The sequence below is a fragment of the Rattus rattus genome, chromosome 12 (genome assembly GCF_011064425.1).
Source record: "Rattus rattus isolate New Zealand chromosome 12, Rrattus_CSIRO_v1, whole genome shotgun sequence".
NCBI classification, from domain to species: Eukaryota; Metazoa; Chordata; class Mammalia; order Rodentia; family Muridae; genus Rattus; species Rattus rattus.
The window spans coordinates 68,116,174-68,131,903 of record NC_046165.1 but is presented as its reverse complement, the minus strand read 5'-3'; positions in this window follow the sequence as shown (position 1 = coordinate 68,131,903).

Genomic DNA, 15,730 nt, shown 5'->3' with positions numbered 1-15,730 from the left:
ATTTTAGAGCTTTAAAAATCAGACATTGTAACAGGTCTGAACAGTAATCAACACTTAAGTAAGATACCATTGCGTCTTGCATGGCCTATTTTTAAATTTCATTATTCATTTACTTATTTATTTTTAAAGATTTATTGCTTTTAATGAATGTACGTATACTGTTGCTGTCTTCATGCACATGGGAAGAGGGCATTACAGATGGTTGTGAGCCACCGTGTGTTTGATGGGAATTGAACTCAAGTCCACTGGAAGAGCAGTCAGTGCTCTTAATCCTTGCACCATCCATCTCTCCAGCCCCCGTGTCAACTTATATTTTGATGTATTATTTTTATTCTGTGAGTAATTTCTCCAATCCAAAATAATCCCAACTTCATCTAAGAACACTGACTAAATTAAGATTTAGACTAATTTGGGGTTGGGGATTTAGCTCAGTGGTAGAGCGCTTGCCTAGGAAGCGCAAGGCCCTGGGTTCGGTCCCCAGCTCCGGAAAAAAAAGAACCAAAAAAAAAAAAAAAAAGATTTAGACTAATTTAATGCCATGGCAATAAACACTATAAACCCTAAAATCTGCTAGCAAGTGAAACATTTTTATTTACGTTGTATCTGTGAGCATGTCACATGTCACAAGACAACTTCTGGGAAGACGTTCTCTTCTTCCTCCACCATGTCAGCTCCAGAGATCAAACTCATGTGGTTCACACTTAGCAACAGATGCCTTTACCATGGTGCCATCTTGTGGTCAGAAATTAGAGAAAACCGTTTTATCTAAGTCTTCATCATGGTTCTAGATTACAGGTGCCTTGACACAACTTAAACCCCTGTGATAGGGCCTCACATGTGAGCACCCATTCAGTCGCTCTCAAGTGACTGTCAACTCCAGTTCTAGGGGATCCAATGCCTTCCAGCCTCTGTGGGTACCAGGCACACGTGTACCAATGGAGCACACATACAGAACACACAACTGCATTCTTAAAAATGATAATGCACCATATGAAAATCTTAACTTCTACTATTCCTACAAAAACTCTTTACTTATGCCAAGGCTGCATACATTTATCTACAAGAAAAATACTTTACATAATGTTCTCCAGAAAGCACAAATGTCATTTTTAAGTAAGAGAAAGGTGTAGAGTTTATCTGTTCCTTGCAAAATGTGTTTCCATAATATACTGGAAACATTATTAAAGTAGGATACAAAAGCAATGTAAAAATCACAACTATCAGACTTCAGGGGTTTTTTTGGTTTTTGTTTTTTTCTCTTTTCTTGGTGGCGTTGGGGATGACAAGTGTTTGAGAAAGGGTTATTTTGGGTTTTTTTGTTTGTTTGTTTGTTTGTTTTTCTGTGTGGCCCTGGCTATCCAAGAACTCACTCAGTGGATTCAGTCTGGTCTTGAACACAGGAAGTACATAACCACAAAACACTGGAACTCTACCTAGACCAGTACAAAAATGTTGCTTAGGTCTTAAACCTGACCTAAGAAATACTGCCACAAATGATAATTCTGGATGGGATATTGATGCAAAAAAAGGCTTACAAAATTCTGCACACACTTACTGGGGACTCACTGGCCTACTAATATGTACCTTCATGATTTAAAGAAACCATAACAATTTATAGAAACCACGGTTTGTTTTTTTTTTTTTTTTTTTTTGGTTCTTTTTTTTCGAGCTGGGGATCAACCCAGGGCCTTGAGCTTCCTAGGCAAGCGCTCTACCACTGAGCTAAATCCCCAACCCCGAAACCATGGTTTTATGTGCTATAAATCAAATTTAAAAACTGTATTAGCAAAGTATGAGGAGAAGGGAATCCCTAAGTACGCCAAAAAATTAAACAAGGGCATTTTCATAGACTCAGATACACAGTACCATGCATAGTCATGATCACAAGAATGTTACAGATACTGTATTCCTAGGAAAAGAGCCACTCTCTACCAATGCACCATCCTCTGGGCCTTCTGAGTGGTAGAAATGATCGATTTTTTGCACCTTTGTATCAGATATAATACATGGTTTATTTACACTCAATTCAGTATTAGAAGCTAAGGAAGCCCTAGGTAGAAGAGATAATACACACAGCCCAATACTGTGGAGGCTGAGTTATTCAAAGAACACACACACAGTAACAGCTCAAGGGTATTTAAAGGGAAATATTGAAAACCTGCTGCTGTAAAGTAACCTAAATAAATGGTGACATTTCCTGATTACCTGCAGTTGTCCAGCCTGAAAGAATGACAATCTACTAGTCCTCCCTACTCAGCATGATTCTTTCCCAAGCAATGCACATTTTGTGGGGACTTATTAGGAAATACGACCACAACAAAGACAGAGAGACCAGTGCTCACAATGGCCCTTCCCATGTGACCGACACAGTAAGTGACAGTGATCTAGGAGCTTTTCTAAGGGAAAATGAAAGTTTTTTATTAAATTTTCATGTGCGTGTCTGTTTAGTCTACACGTGTGCACTACATGTGGGCCCATGACTACAGTTGCAGGGTCATGGGCTACCATCTAGGTACTGAAAATGGAGCACAGGCTCTTTGGAAGAGCAGCCAGGGTCTCAACCACCGAGTCAGTTCTCCTATCATCTCACTTTTCCATTAAAGGTCGAGGTTACCAAAGAAATGTTAGGCTTGTAACATAAAATCTGGTAATTTACAAATCAGTGATTTCATCAAACATGGTTTTATTTTTGTTTCCAAGACCTCGTGTATCACAGTAACTTTGCGCTTATGCCATTGAGGAAGACCTTCAACTCTGACGTCCTTACTCCCAAGTGCTGGAATTATAATGTGCATAACCTCCAGTGGATAAGTAACTTCAAAGAAAAAATAATTAAGCCCAAGTTCAGATAACTGAACCTGAAACACAGCAAACTCCAGCACAAATGTAAGACCATGCAGAAAGTCAGATGTAAGGAAAATGACAGGAAGGGGGCGGTGCTGAAAACTGCAGCCTGGCTCAGCCTCAGGTCTACACTTCCCTCCTCTTTTTACTTTGTGCTTTTGAGACACAGCATTACACAGCCCGGCCTAAATCTAGAATGCAGTATGTAGGCCAGGCCACGGGTGAATCCTGCAGCAATCCTGCCCCCTCCCTATGGGGTAGCAGATACTGGTTACAAGGGACTGACCTGAGGGGCTCAAGTCTACCACTTAGCATCACATCCGTCTCTTCTTGGAACTAAGTTGCTCAAATTCCCCCTGAACTAGCTCAGAAACACACACAGGCTTGAAGCAGTGATCCTCCTGCCTCAGCTTCTGGAGCAGCTGGGATGACAGACCTGTGCCACAATGCCCAGCTGGACTGAGCATTCCAAAACAAACCTCCAGCATGTCCTGTGTCGTTTCCTGTGCATGTCAAAGTAAAAGGCTAGTCAAGGAAAGCTGTAAGAGGGCCATCAGGGATGGAATGGACCAGTCATGAGCGTTTATTTCATTGCTTTCTAAGCTACTGCCCCACTATGTAAGCTGGCCTGGAGCTCAGGCTCCTCCTGAGCCTGCCTGTCACTGTGGGGAGGCAAGGAGGGAACAGCACTTGACGACAGTTCAGTTCACGTGTGGTCTGAGGAGGATGAACTCAGATAGCTGCACTGCTTTCTTTAAAAGGCCAATTTTAATTGTTACAATCTCCAAACGGCCAGCTGCTTATTTAATATATAAGCCAGTTAATACATAGAGAGGTGGAGAAATCACTCAGCGGGTAAGAGCATCGGCTACTCTTCCAGAGCACCCACATGGCAGCTCCTAACTGTCTGGGAACCAAGATCTTCATTCAGACATACATGCAGGCAAAACAAGTGCGTGTGTGTGTGTAAATAAAATAAAAATAAATTATTAAAAGGCATGAGAGGGGGGATGGGGATTTAGCTCAGTGGTAGAGCGCTTGCCTAGCGAGCTCAAGGCCCTGGGTTCGGTCCTCAGCTGGGGGCGGGGAGGGGTGGGGGTGGGAGACATGAGAGGTGAGAGAGCCCTCAGTAGTCAAGGGCACTTGCTGCTCTTACAGAGGACCTGGATTGTGTTCCCAGCACCCACAAGGAAGCTCTGGATCCAGCTATGAATCTTTGTTCTGGCCTCCTTGGCAAGAGGCATGTGTGTGAATGCTTGCAGAGAAAACTCATACACATAAAAGAAAAACAAGTCTTTTTGTTTTCATTAAAAATGTTAATGGTATCAGCAAATATCAAATAATGTTCAAGTTTTTTTAACATTTGTTAAAACAGCACCTCTGCAGAGAAACCAAGCCTCCAGGCAAAGCATTTCATGGGTGTCATTAAAGCATTTCATGGGTGTGCATATAAACTGTCCAAATGCAGCACAAGTGGAATCCAAACACCACGTGGACTGTACCTTTAAACGAGTATGGAAGCAGGTTCTATACAGACTGCCCAACAGGCAAGACCCACCAGCAAGTCCACCCAGGCATGACCTGAGGCTGAGGTCCTCATTTTCAGTCTCCAGGCTCTCATTTTCAGTCGTCAAAGGAGCTGCCAGGGTTGGTCCTTCCCAGTAAACTCAGCCATAATTTCATATGATCAAATGTGGATATATGAACCTGACAGACTTCCCCAACTTCACAATCTTTGCCACTGTCAGAAGGCAGTCAAGGAGGAAGGGGCTGGGCCTTCGGACACAGGAAGTAACCCTAGCTACCAGGAAGGCTAAATACAAGGCCAGTCTGGGTGACAGAATTTCAGTCATCTTTGTTAAAACAGCAATTTAAAGCAATTAGATCGCAAACTATACTAAAGAGTATACAAAAATCAAGTGTAATAAAACTCTTTAAACTTCACATCTCAAAATTTCATGCCTCCATGTGACATATGGTGAGGCCTTCAGTGCCTTTCCCAGTACAAGCTCTGGGCAAACTGCACAGCGCCTCCCTTAACTCGTGGCATCCTTAATCTTCACTGTGCCCCATTTCAGTCACAACCAGCCTAAACTACAGGGCACAAAACGAAGAAAAACCCCATTCTGATTGTGCTAATGATCCCAATACCACCCTGAATAAAATGCCTGTTTACTAATTCAACAAAAGTGCAGTCAGCACCAATATAAGGTCTCTGTGCCCCAACAAAGTCCCCCTTAGCAGGGGGCCAAGAACTGCTCAATATGGATCACAACCAAACGGAGACAAGTTAGAAGCTGTGAGAAAGGTGCACGCCCGAATGCTGGACAGAGACGGTGTACAAGTTCTCGGGAGGGAACTGGACAAACGCCTTCAACAGCAGACCCAGCTCAAGCTACTGAGACCAGTGAGCTGAGGAAAAGAGCCTATGGCTTCAACCACCCCAAAATGTCCCCTTGGTTCCTCTTAGAAGTGACTATGAAGGAAAAACTCAGGCTCTCAAGGTTGCCACCATCTTGTTTCTCACTTGTGTTTGAAGCAATTCTGCAGAGCACTCGACTTTCACTTCTCTTTGTCTAGGGGACAAGTCCAGCTGTCAATACTCTCTAGTCCTACTGGTTTGTGCACTGTGTTTTGCTGACAGTCTCACAGCACACCCTACAATGGCCTTGAACGTACGATCGCTCTGCCTCTAGAAGACATCAAGTTTACTTTCAAATTTTTTGTTTTTTGTTTTTCAAAAAAGACAAGTAGAACCATGGTGACCAGGCTGCCCTGAACTCCGAGATCTGCTCCGAGTGTTGGAATTTTGGGTTAAAGGTGCGCACTATAGCGAGGGTCACTTGTTCATTATCAAGTTATCTTGTAAGTTGTTTACATATATGTAAGCAGGTACATGAGTTCAGTTCACAGAGGGGACAGAGGGGCTGCTAGATCACCAGGAGCTGGTTTTCAGATGTCACATGTGTGCTGGGAACTGAACTGGGGTTCTCTGAAAGATTAGCAAGTACCCAGCTGAGCCATCGCTCCAGCCAATTGCTACTACTTTTACTGATGAGTTAGCACCAGTTTTTATGTGGCACATACTTTTAAATATCACAAGAGCTTTCTATGTGGATATTGATCTTAATTCAATTGATTATAATTTTAAAAGCCAAATACCACCTCTACACTTTCACAAAGATTCCCAACAGCCAATTAACTACAGTCCTGAGCTTCAAATAACAGTAACTAACCAATAAGGCTTATGTGTCACCTGGGCTCCAACCCAGGTCATCCTTGTGCACACTTCCATGTGCTCTACCATTCCATGCCAACTAGCAAGTCTCGATTTCTCTACTCTCAAATCCCACTTCCTGTACCCTAACTCTGGTGTATAGTCTGGGACACTTAAAAGAGCTCCCCAAATTGCTAGTTATCTAAACAACAGATACAAATGTTTTTAAAGTGCTTAACATACAAGTAGGTTGGTGTACAAAATGGTACATGTGTGGAAACCAGAGAACAAGTTAGGGAGGTCACTTCTTTCCTTCCCGAAAGGGGTACACAGAAATTAGACTGTCTTCAGGCTTGGCACTAAGTCACCGTCCCTCATTGTACTTTAAAGTGGCAGGTGCCACTTTCTCAGGCAAATTGGCTTTGAACTCTTGCCTTTTCCTCCCAATTAGTTGGGTCTAGAAGCACCTATCACCATGCAGGACTTCGTTAGCATGACTACCTTGCAAAGAATCCTCTAATGGTTCCTAAATGGAACTAGATCTAGCTATAGTTTCTCATTATTTTTTTAAAGATTTATTTATCATATACAAGTACACTGTAGCTGTCTTCAGATATACCAAAAGAGGGCATCGGATCCCATTATAAATGGTTGTGAGCCACCATGTGGTTGCTGAGAATTGAACTCAGGACCTCTGGAAGAGCAGTCGGTGCTCTTAACCGCTGAGCCATCTCTCCAGCCCCCTAGTTTCTCAGTCTTATTAGGGATTCCTTACAGCTTGTGTTGACTTCCCAGATCCCAACATGTTCTATGAGGAAGGGGCTATCTGTTCATATATACCACCCAAAACAGACATAACCAACTGAAAACTGACACTTCATACCAACCAAACCCTGGACAACAGGACTCCTATTGCATTCAATGCTTAATACTTGCGTTGTCCTTTCTTCATGTATATGGAAGGCAAGTCTCAAGTTAACCTTCTAGTTCTAGAGCTCCTTTGCCGACCCTTCCTACATTACTGTGGTCAGTGCTACCTGTCATTTGTGAGATCATGCCGAGTGCCTTAATGTTCAGAAGACAAAACACTGGCTAATGGAGCTTTGATTTGGTCTCCCACACACATCAGAGAGCCAGACCCCTAATCTAGGACTGCTTCTAGCAGCTCCTTCTGGGAGACGAGTTCTCACAATACAACACAGAAACTCGACTTCAGCCATCTGTAGGCCGACCGTAAAGGTGCACACCATCGCACCCAGCAACAGCTTAGCACTCACTCTTAAGCCCTACACAGGTTTTAAAAATAAGGTATTGACCAAACACTGTGTTGCCTTTATTACTTCATCTGTGTGGCATGACAGTCATAAAATATTTGTATATTTTTACTATACATTAAACATCCCCAGGCGCCATGCCTGGAAGCTAAATGTGCTAAATTTTGCCATTTTTGGTAGGAAGGATTCAGAGGTGTGGTGTGTGTGTGTGTGTGTGTGTGTGTGTGTGTTTGTGTGTGTGTATGTATGTATATATATATATATATATATATATAGAGAGAGAGAGATGGTTGTTGTTTTTGTTTAGATAGGGTTGGTAAGCGACCTACTGAGGAAAAGTGAGTCATGTGGGTTTTACATAGAGTGAGTGGTGCTCAGTAGTCCTCACAGGTGGCATTTTCTACTTGTGCCATCATGTCAGTTGCCCTAAAGTTTCACATTTGGAATCTTTTGGATTTTAAACTTTCAGACAAGGAATAAGTCCAGCTCTAGACCATGATGCCTCAGAACCCAAATTCTGGGACATGGAAAAAGGTGTATGCTACCATGCTTGACTGTAAATTACTTTAACAGTGTAGGAAGATTAATTTAGAAGGAACTCAAACTCACTGTATTGCTTCTATGCACTGTTTACTCCTGTAGTACCCAGGTGACTTTGTTTGTGATGCAAAGGCCAGCGGAAAAGAACTAATGAAGGGGGGTTGGGGATTTAGCTCAGTGGTAGAGCGCTTGCCCAGCAAGCGCAAGGCCCTGGGTTCGGTTCCCAGCCCCGGGGGGGAAAAAAAAAAAAAAAAAGAACTAATGAAGGACAAGCCAAAGAAAGGAAGGAAGGAAGGAAAAGATAGAAAGATAGATAGACCATTCCAACCACAAGTCCTTCTATTCCAGAGGGAGCTGTTCTGGATAAAATCAGCTCAGACCAGCGCAGAAGAAGAAGGCCTATACAGGGGAAAACTAGGGCAAGGCTGGGAACCAGAAGTAGGGTAAAATAACTTGGGATACAGGAAAATAATAGACACTGAATTACATATAAAAACCTATGAAGTTTATAAATACTACTCCAAAGAGCTAATAAAGAGTCTTTAAAAACCTGTTCCCTATTCATTTTGGAATAAAAGGAAAAAATATTTAACTATTACTTTACTACATGTATTAAAATATATTTGTTTTGTATTGGCTATATAGAACAAACCAGTTTTGGCTAATTTGAGTCTATCTGTGTGAAAGACACACACACACACACACACACAGAGAGAGAGAGAGAGAGAGAGAGAGAGAGAGAGAGAGAGAGAGAGAGAGAGAGAGAGAGAGAAGAACTATAACTAGAGAGAGAGAACTATAACTAGAGAGAGAGAACTATAAGAGAGAGAGAGAGAGAGAGAGAGAGAGAGAGAGAGAGAAGAACTATAACTAGTGCAGCAGCAAAGTAACACAACGAACCAATAACATAACTTGAAAAGTTCCAACCTCCTTCCTTTCAGGTACCGTGAGGTGAGGCACATGCACTATGTGGCCTAGAGACAGGAGCGAGCCTGTGCTCTGCAGCACGCACATGCAACTTTCAGTTACAGAGTGCAGAAGGACATGGTGTGCCTTATAAATGAAGACGAGTGATGCAAACTCCATAAAGAAATATCAGCAAATAAGAATTAATATCTCCTTTAAAATATTTAAAATCATCCTTGTAAAAGCTCATTTTGAGTAGTGTTTAAAATCTGAAGAGTCCCCTACTGAACAGAACCAACTCTTAACCCAGAGACGTAGGCACAACACCCGCCATTTAATCTCCAACAACGGAGTGAAAGCAAGCCTGTGAAAACACCAAAGAAACCTGGGAACCTTGAAGAGTTCTCCAATTTTTTGTTGGTTTTTCCAGCACAGGGTACATGTCGTCCTGGTTGTCCAGGAACTCAGAGATCCACCTGCCCTTGTCTCCTGAGTTGGGATTAAAAGTGTGAGCTACCACTACCTGGCTTCTCCAAAGTATTTAACAAGCAACAGAAGACCAATTTAGATGTTTGGGAAGTAGCACTAAATTATAAATTACGTACCCTTACAATGGGATTGCTAAGTCTATGCCACTCCCTGGGGACTTCGAGCCCGCTGGCCAGCACTCCGCCACTGAGCTACATCCCTTGAAGTCCGCTCAGTTATGTTCACAACCTAGCAACGTGCTCATCAAAACATGGTATGTCCTGTCATGGCAATTATTAGAACTTACACAATTAGATATCCAGTGTGTGTGTGTCTACCCATGCAGAAAACGTGCATTCACAGGGCATGGATGGATCAACTTCTAGATCCACTCTTGGTTACAATGTTATTATCAATGCAGACAAAATAAAAGGAAACAAACGTATAAGCTTATAAAACCTGGCTGGCTTAGTTTTATCCTGAACCAAGAGGAAGGCCATTTCCTGCAGATACTGTTGGTAGGCCTAAGAAACTTTTAGATCCTCCGGTCTTCATGCTTGGAAATCCAACACCAAACACATGTTGTAGAGCTGACACTGTGATTTGTTTTAAGGTGTACCGTCAGACCGCCAGCCTAGTCATTAGTTTCCCAGCCTCAGAAAAGGATGCACTGGTACTCAGCCCTCAGCTCCCTCTTTCCATGTGATTTTATTATATCCTACTGAAAACTGGGCGGTTCTTGACTGGCTTCTTGGTCTGACACAGCAGTGCAAAGGCGTAGCTCAATCTTTTTATGGGCTTTCTTCCCACAGTTCTCCTGCCAACTAGGAGACGTCAAACTCAAAGAACCCACTGTATTTTCTCTCATATCACAGGCACAGACAGAGATATTCAGTAATATTTATTGAATGAGTACACTATAAAGATTCTCAGTGACATACTTTTATTGGTACTGAAATGTCCACTATTCACTCTGTAGCTTAGTCAATGCTGGTCTTCAATTTGAGATCCTTACCTTGACTTTCTGAGATACGGAACTACAGGTACGTACTTTCATACTTTCCTTAAGGAAACTCAAACTCAAGTTTAAAATTAAATCCTATTTTTTTATCCTGAAAATCTCTTATCAGTTTGAGAAATAGAGCCATCACTTGGAATCCTATCAGGTGCAGGATAAAACGCTGGGGACCATGAATGAAACTTATGCAAAATCCTCATGCAGATCCTAAGTCACAGATTACTAAAATCTAATTAGATGCTAAAGACATGAACTATAATGCACTTACACCACCAGAATAATGAATATTTACAACTGTGGTTGACTGAGCCCATCAATTTGGAACTTGTAGAGCAGGAGCACACTGCACTGCATGTGGATCAGAATGTGTAGATATTCTGAGCACTGATAAGATAGGTAAAACGCAGTAGAAGAACTGAAGACAGATACGCTTACAGGGTACAGAAGTGACAAGAGGTGACAAGTCAAATACAACTGTCATTCCAGATGCAGAGCTATTCCATCTGGAGAAGAAAAGAGCTAGAGGTTACTCCTTTAAAAGGAAGCACTCAAGACTTTTGTGGAGACAATTACAGAAGGACGGCAGGCAGGGCTACTGTCCTGGTCTAAGGTACTAAAGAGGATATGCACTTGCCTTTATGTATGAATGTATGTACATAACATATATGCATGCAGTGCCCATGGAGGCCAGAGACAAGGGGTGGATGTCCTGGGCATGGAGTTGTCCATGGATCGGGCTGACCATTATGGGTAGAGCGAGAACAGACCCAGGCCATCTCACCTGTCCCTGAAGACACTATCACATGGAAAGGCTTTTTATAGTTTTAAATCCCACTAAACCACTGCTAAGCATTGTTGCAAGAAATGGAGCAAAAGTTCTTCATTAAAGTCCACACTTCCATTCTGAACTTACCATCAGCATTAGAACCTCTTGGAACACCTTGTATCTTCCTCTTTTCTGGCAACAGGAAAGCTAAACTCACTCTGAATTATTCACACGAGGACTCCAAGTATCATCTGGTGTCCTAATGCCATGGGTCTGTGCTGGCACATCTAAGGCCTCTGCTCCTGAACGTTACTATGTACACCCAGGCTAACAGCTATCCAAAGCTACCTACTCGATCTGTTTAAACCTTACCATCCAAGTGACTTCTTCCCAAATTACTCAAAAGAAGTATTTGCTTCCAAGTTTCCAAAGTGCTTATAAACACCATGCATGTGGAAGTACCTGTCCCAGAAAGAGGAAAACTCTCAGGAGGAAGTTTTCTCCATCCACCACATGTGCTCCAGGATCAACAGGCGTGTGTAGCAAGAACCTTTACCCTCAGAACACTTGGCACCCTTTCTTGATAACTAACATATTACCACTCTCCATATACCACTAAATTTTAAACCCTAACTACAGGGACTTGCATTTGCAGATCAGAGCACATTCATTAGGACACACCACATCTGTGCTTGAACTGGTATCATTCATTCATTCATCAAACACTAAGGACTAGCTAGGAGAAAAGCACAAACCACTATGGAATGGATAAGGAGTCACCATGGAATGATAAGGTTCTACACTGTTGGGGCTGGTTATCTTCTATTCCTCCCTGTGATACTAGGGACTGCGCCTCAGCTGTGAGGCAAATCCACCACCATTGAGTTACTACATTCCTGCCATCTTGGATGGTGCCAGTTTCTTCCCAGCAGGACCTTGTGTAACTCCTCTCAGACACTAGGTATTTGAGAATCATGTTGAATTTGATGAACTAACAATTTTAAAGTTTGTGATCTACTGGGATAGGACAAATATGAACACTATACACACATTTAAGAAAACTTTTGTAAAATAAATCCTTTTTCAGAAATTGAATATATGCATTTTTTAGATAAATCAGGTAATAAATACAACTAATAACAATAAAATTGATACAATGTAATTTATTTCCAGAGACCTCCCTGCTCCAAATCCTCCCTTGATGAATGGCAAACACCCAATGTTTTGATTAAAAAAAATAGATCTAATTAATACAAATTCAAATGTGTAATGATAGATATTCAAATTGTTTATCATGTTTGTACAGGGCAGGGAGAGCAAGTGGATTGCGCATGCTCAACAAATGTTCAATAATGACAACACACCCCAGCACTCAAAGTTCAGCATACCATTAGTCATATTTACGGCCTATGTAGCGGGATTCTAGGAACACAAATAATGAGATAAAGTTTGGCAAATTCACTGTGTTGGACAAGTCCTGTCTAGGGCATTAACAGTTTAAGTTTCTAAAAGTAACCGATGCTATTACCCAAATGGTTTATTTGAGCCCAAGATATTCTAATTATCACCCTAACAAACAGCTAAAATAAGCTACTTTACATTTTTATTGATATTAGTCTTTCTACAGCTAATTCAGGCAATTTCCTTGTTAAAAGTCTATAACTGAATACAAAGAGTGAAGGTACAAAAATCTAAATACATTGTTCAGTGTATGATTAATACTGTATTCAAAGATTAGATTATAAAATTTAACAAGTCTCACAGACTCACTAGGTCCAAATACACACTCAGAGCCATACCTGCACCAAGGAGCAGTACAGTCTAGCAAGCTTCACTGCATCCAGTTAAGTATTCACAACCTATTCTGTAAGTACTGTCTTCTTTCAAAAACTTTACACTATCTGAAAGAGGGTGGCTACCATTTGCTTCTTCCCTTTCGACTACATGGTAAACTCTTTTCATGGTATTTGCTCTTCTCAACTACAGAATACAAACCCATGGGTGTCGCTGGAAAAGTAGTGACCCACAGACCCCACAGAAGACCAAGTACAGTTAAACTCAAGGTCACAACACAGCAGCTGAGGGAGACAAGTTCTGAATTAAGACCATCAGATATTGCTAAAGTATTTCACATATACTTAATAGTAAACCAACTTATAAAATCTTAAGGACCAACTTGTGACAGGTTATCTTCCTATGGCTCCAATATTACAAAGCAATTCACATTATGTTAACTGTCGTTTCCAACAACCTATGAACACTACATTGAGAAGTCTCAAAGCAGATATGAAACCTGAGGCTTGCTTTATTTCACCTCTATTCCTTGTGGCACAATTAAAAATAAATTAAATACATTTTATTTAAGGCAGAAAGAATATCAATAAATGTCATTTTCCAGAATTTTCTAATTTTCTTCTGATTTTTAGAAAACCGCAATGGCTCCAAATAAGTATTCACATGTCACAATGAAAGTGAAGCTACAATGTTAATTTCAAGGCTGATTAGCATTCATAAACTTAAAATACCAGGAAGAGATTAAATACATCCTAAAGTGTCAATGTATTTTTTAAAGATTTATTTATTATATGTAAGTGCACCGTAGCTGTCTTCAGACACACCAGAAGAGGGCATCAGATCTCATTACAGATGGTTGTGAGCCACCATGTGGTTGTTGGGAATTGAACTCAGGACCCCTGGAAGAGCAGTCACTGCTCTTAACTGCAGAGCCATCTCTCCAGTCCAAGTATCAACGCCCTAAGTTTGACATAGGGAGTAAACCCATGTTTAAAATCAGATTTCAGTCATCTTCGGCATGGCAAATATAGCAATCATATCATTTGTCTTTTTGAAGTATGTCATCAGGAAAACGATACAGCTCCAAGAACAACTGTCTATACATAAAGGGCAGAGGCTATCCCCAAAGCCCCTCCCTGTTTCACTGAATTCTTGTGTCTAGAAGTAAAAAACTGAGTTTTGGAAAAATGCAACTCATTTTCATGCAACAGGACTCAAATTGTTTCTTAAATTAAGAAAACTACCAATAAAATATTCACAGTTTAATGTGTCATGAAATTTAGTATCTGTATTAGATACAGACACTATGAGTCTATAGAGCAATAGCCCATTTGGAAACAGGTCCACTCATTACTTAACCATCTTTCTATAGGAGAGGCCTATACCTTAGGCTTCAGGTACAAAGAGGACTCATCTGACTGTTGAACAGAGAAAGATAGAGGAATCAAGTACTTGGCATAACGTTAAAGGTTAAAAACCAGTGCCTGGTGGTGGTGCACACCTTTACTCCCAGCAAAAGGAGGCGGAAGCAGAGGCAGTAGATCTCTGAGTTCAAGGCCATCCTACTCTACAGAGTAAGTTCTAAGACTGTCATGACTACAAGGAGAAACCCTGTCTTGAAAACACATGCACGCATGCACGCACGCATGCACGCACATGCTAGAAACCCGGGACTGCTTCAATTATTTACAAAGGCATAAGGAAATTAAGATGTAAGTAACATGAATACAAAGTTAATAGGCAGAGACTTACACAGTTCTTTGAACACCCAGAAACATGCAAAATCTTATTTAGCCCAGTTGACTGAAAAATATAAAATATCTTTTTTTCATAAAAAAGGTTAGAGCACTGAAGTATTACTCTTAAGAAACCAGTAAGGACAAAAGTGGGAAACATAATAAGTGTGGCTTTGAAGTTGTGACACTAATTCACTGTGCACCTTACAGGACACATAAGTTTGTGTAACCGCAACATGACCAGAAAAGTTTTAATAAGATTATCAAAGATTAAGTCTTCAACATTAGTAAAAACTGCTCCTATACGACATTTAAGAAATGTAAGAAAGTACTCTACACATGTTCCTACTGACTTCTAACATACGGGAAAATGAGAAAGAAATCTGTTCAAGTTAAGGAGACAAAATTCTGCTAATTTTAGTCGTAATTTTGGATCTGAAAACCTCATAAGGAACTGAAGTAGTTAAAGTTTACAAGATAGGACAAAGTACTTCTGTAAATATTAAGCAGCCTTTAGTTTGTTTTTTAGTGAGACCTATCATTTTTTAAAAAAGATTTATTCATTTATTATATATAGGTACACTGTAGCTGTCCTCAGACACACCAGAAGAGGGCATCAGATCTCATTACAGATGGCTGTGAGCCACCATGTGGTTGCTGGGATTTGAATTCAGGACTTCAGTCAGTGCTTTTAACCAGTGAGCCATCTCTCCAGCCCTCGTTTTTTAAAAAGATTTCTTTATTATGAGTACACTGTAGCTGTCTTCAGACACACCAGAAGAGGGCGTCAGATGTCATTACAGATGGCTGTGAGCCACCATGTGGTGCTGGGACCTGACCAGTCCTCTCTGAGGACCCAGAGCTCTTCAGTACTCACTGACCTCCCGAGCCCCTGGCAGCTGCTTTTAAACAGAAAGACACTGAGTAAACAACTCTGACTCAGAATATGTTTGAAGGAATCTATTTTCGATGTGAATTCATATCTCATTATTGTCTATACTGAAAATTTCGGTAACTTACACCTGGAAATAGGTTATTTCTGATATTCAATGGGAAACAAAATATAAGTCGAGCCAGCATTAACTTAACCAAGTAAATGAATGCATAAATAATTACAAGGGACTTTTCAAGGTGTCTAGACATAGTTAAGTGTTTTCATTCAAAGTT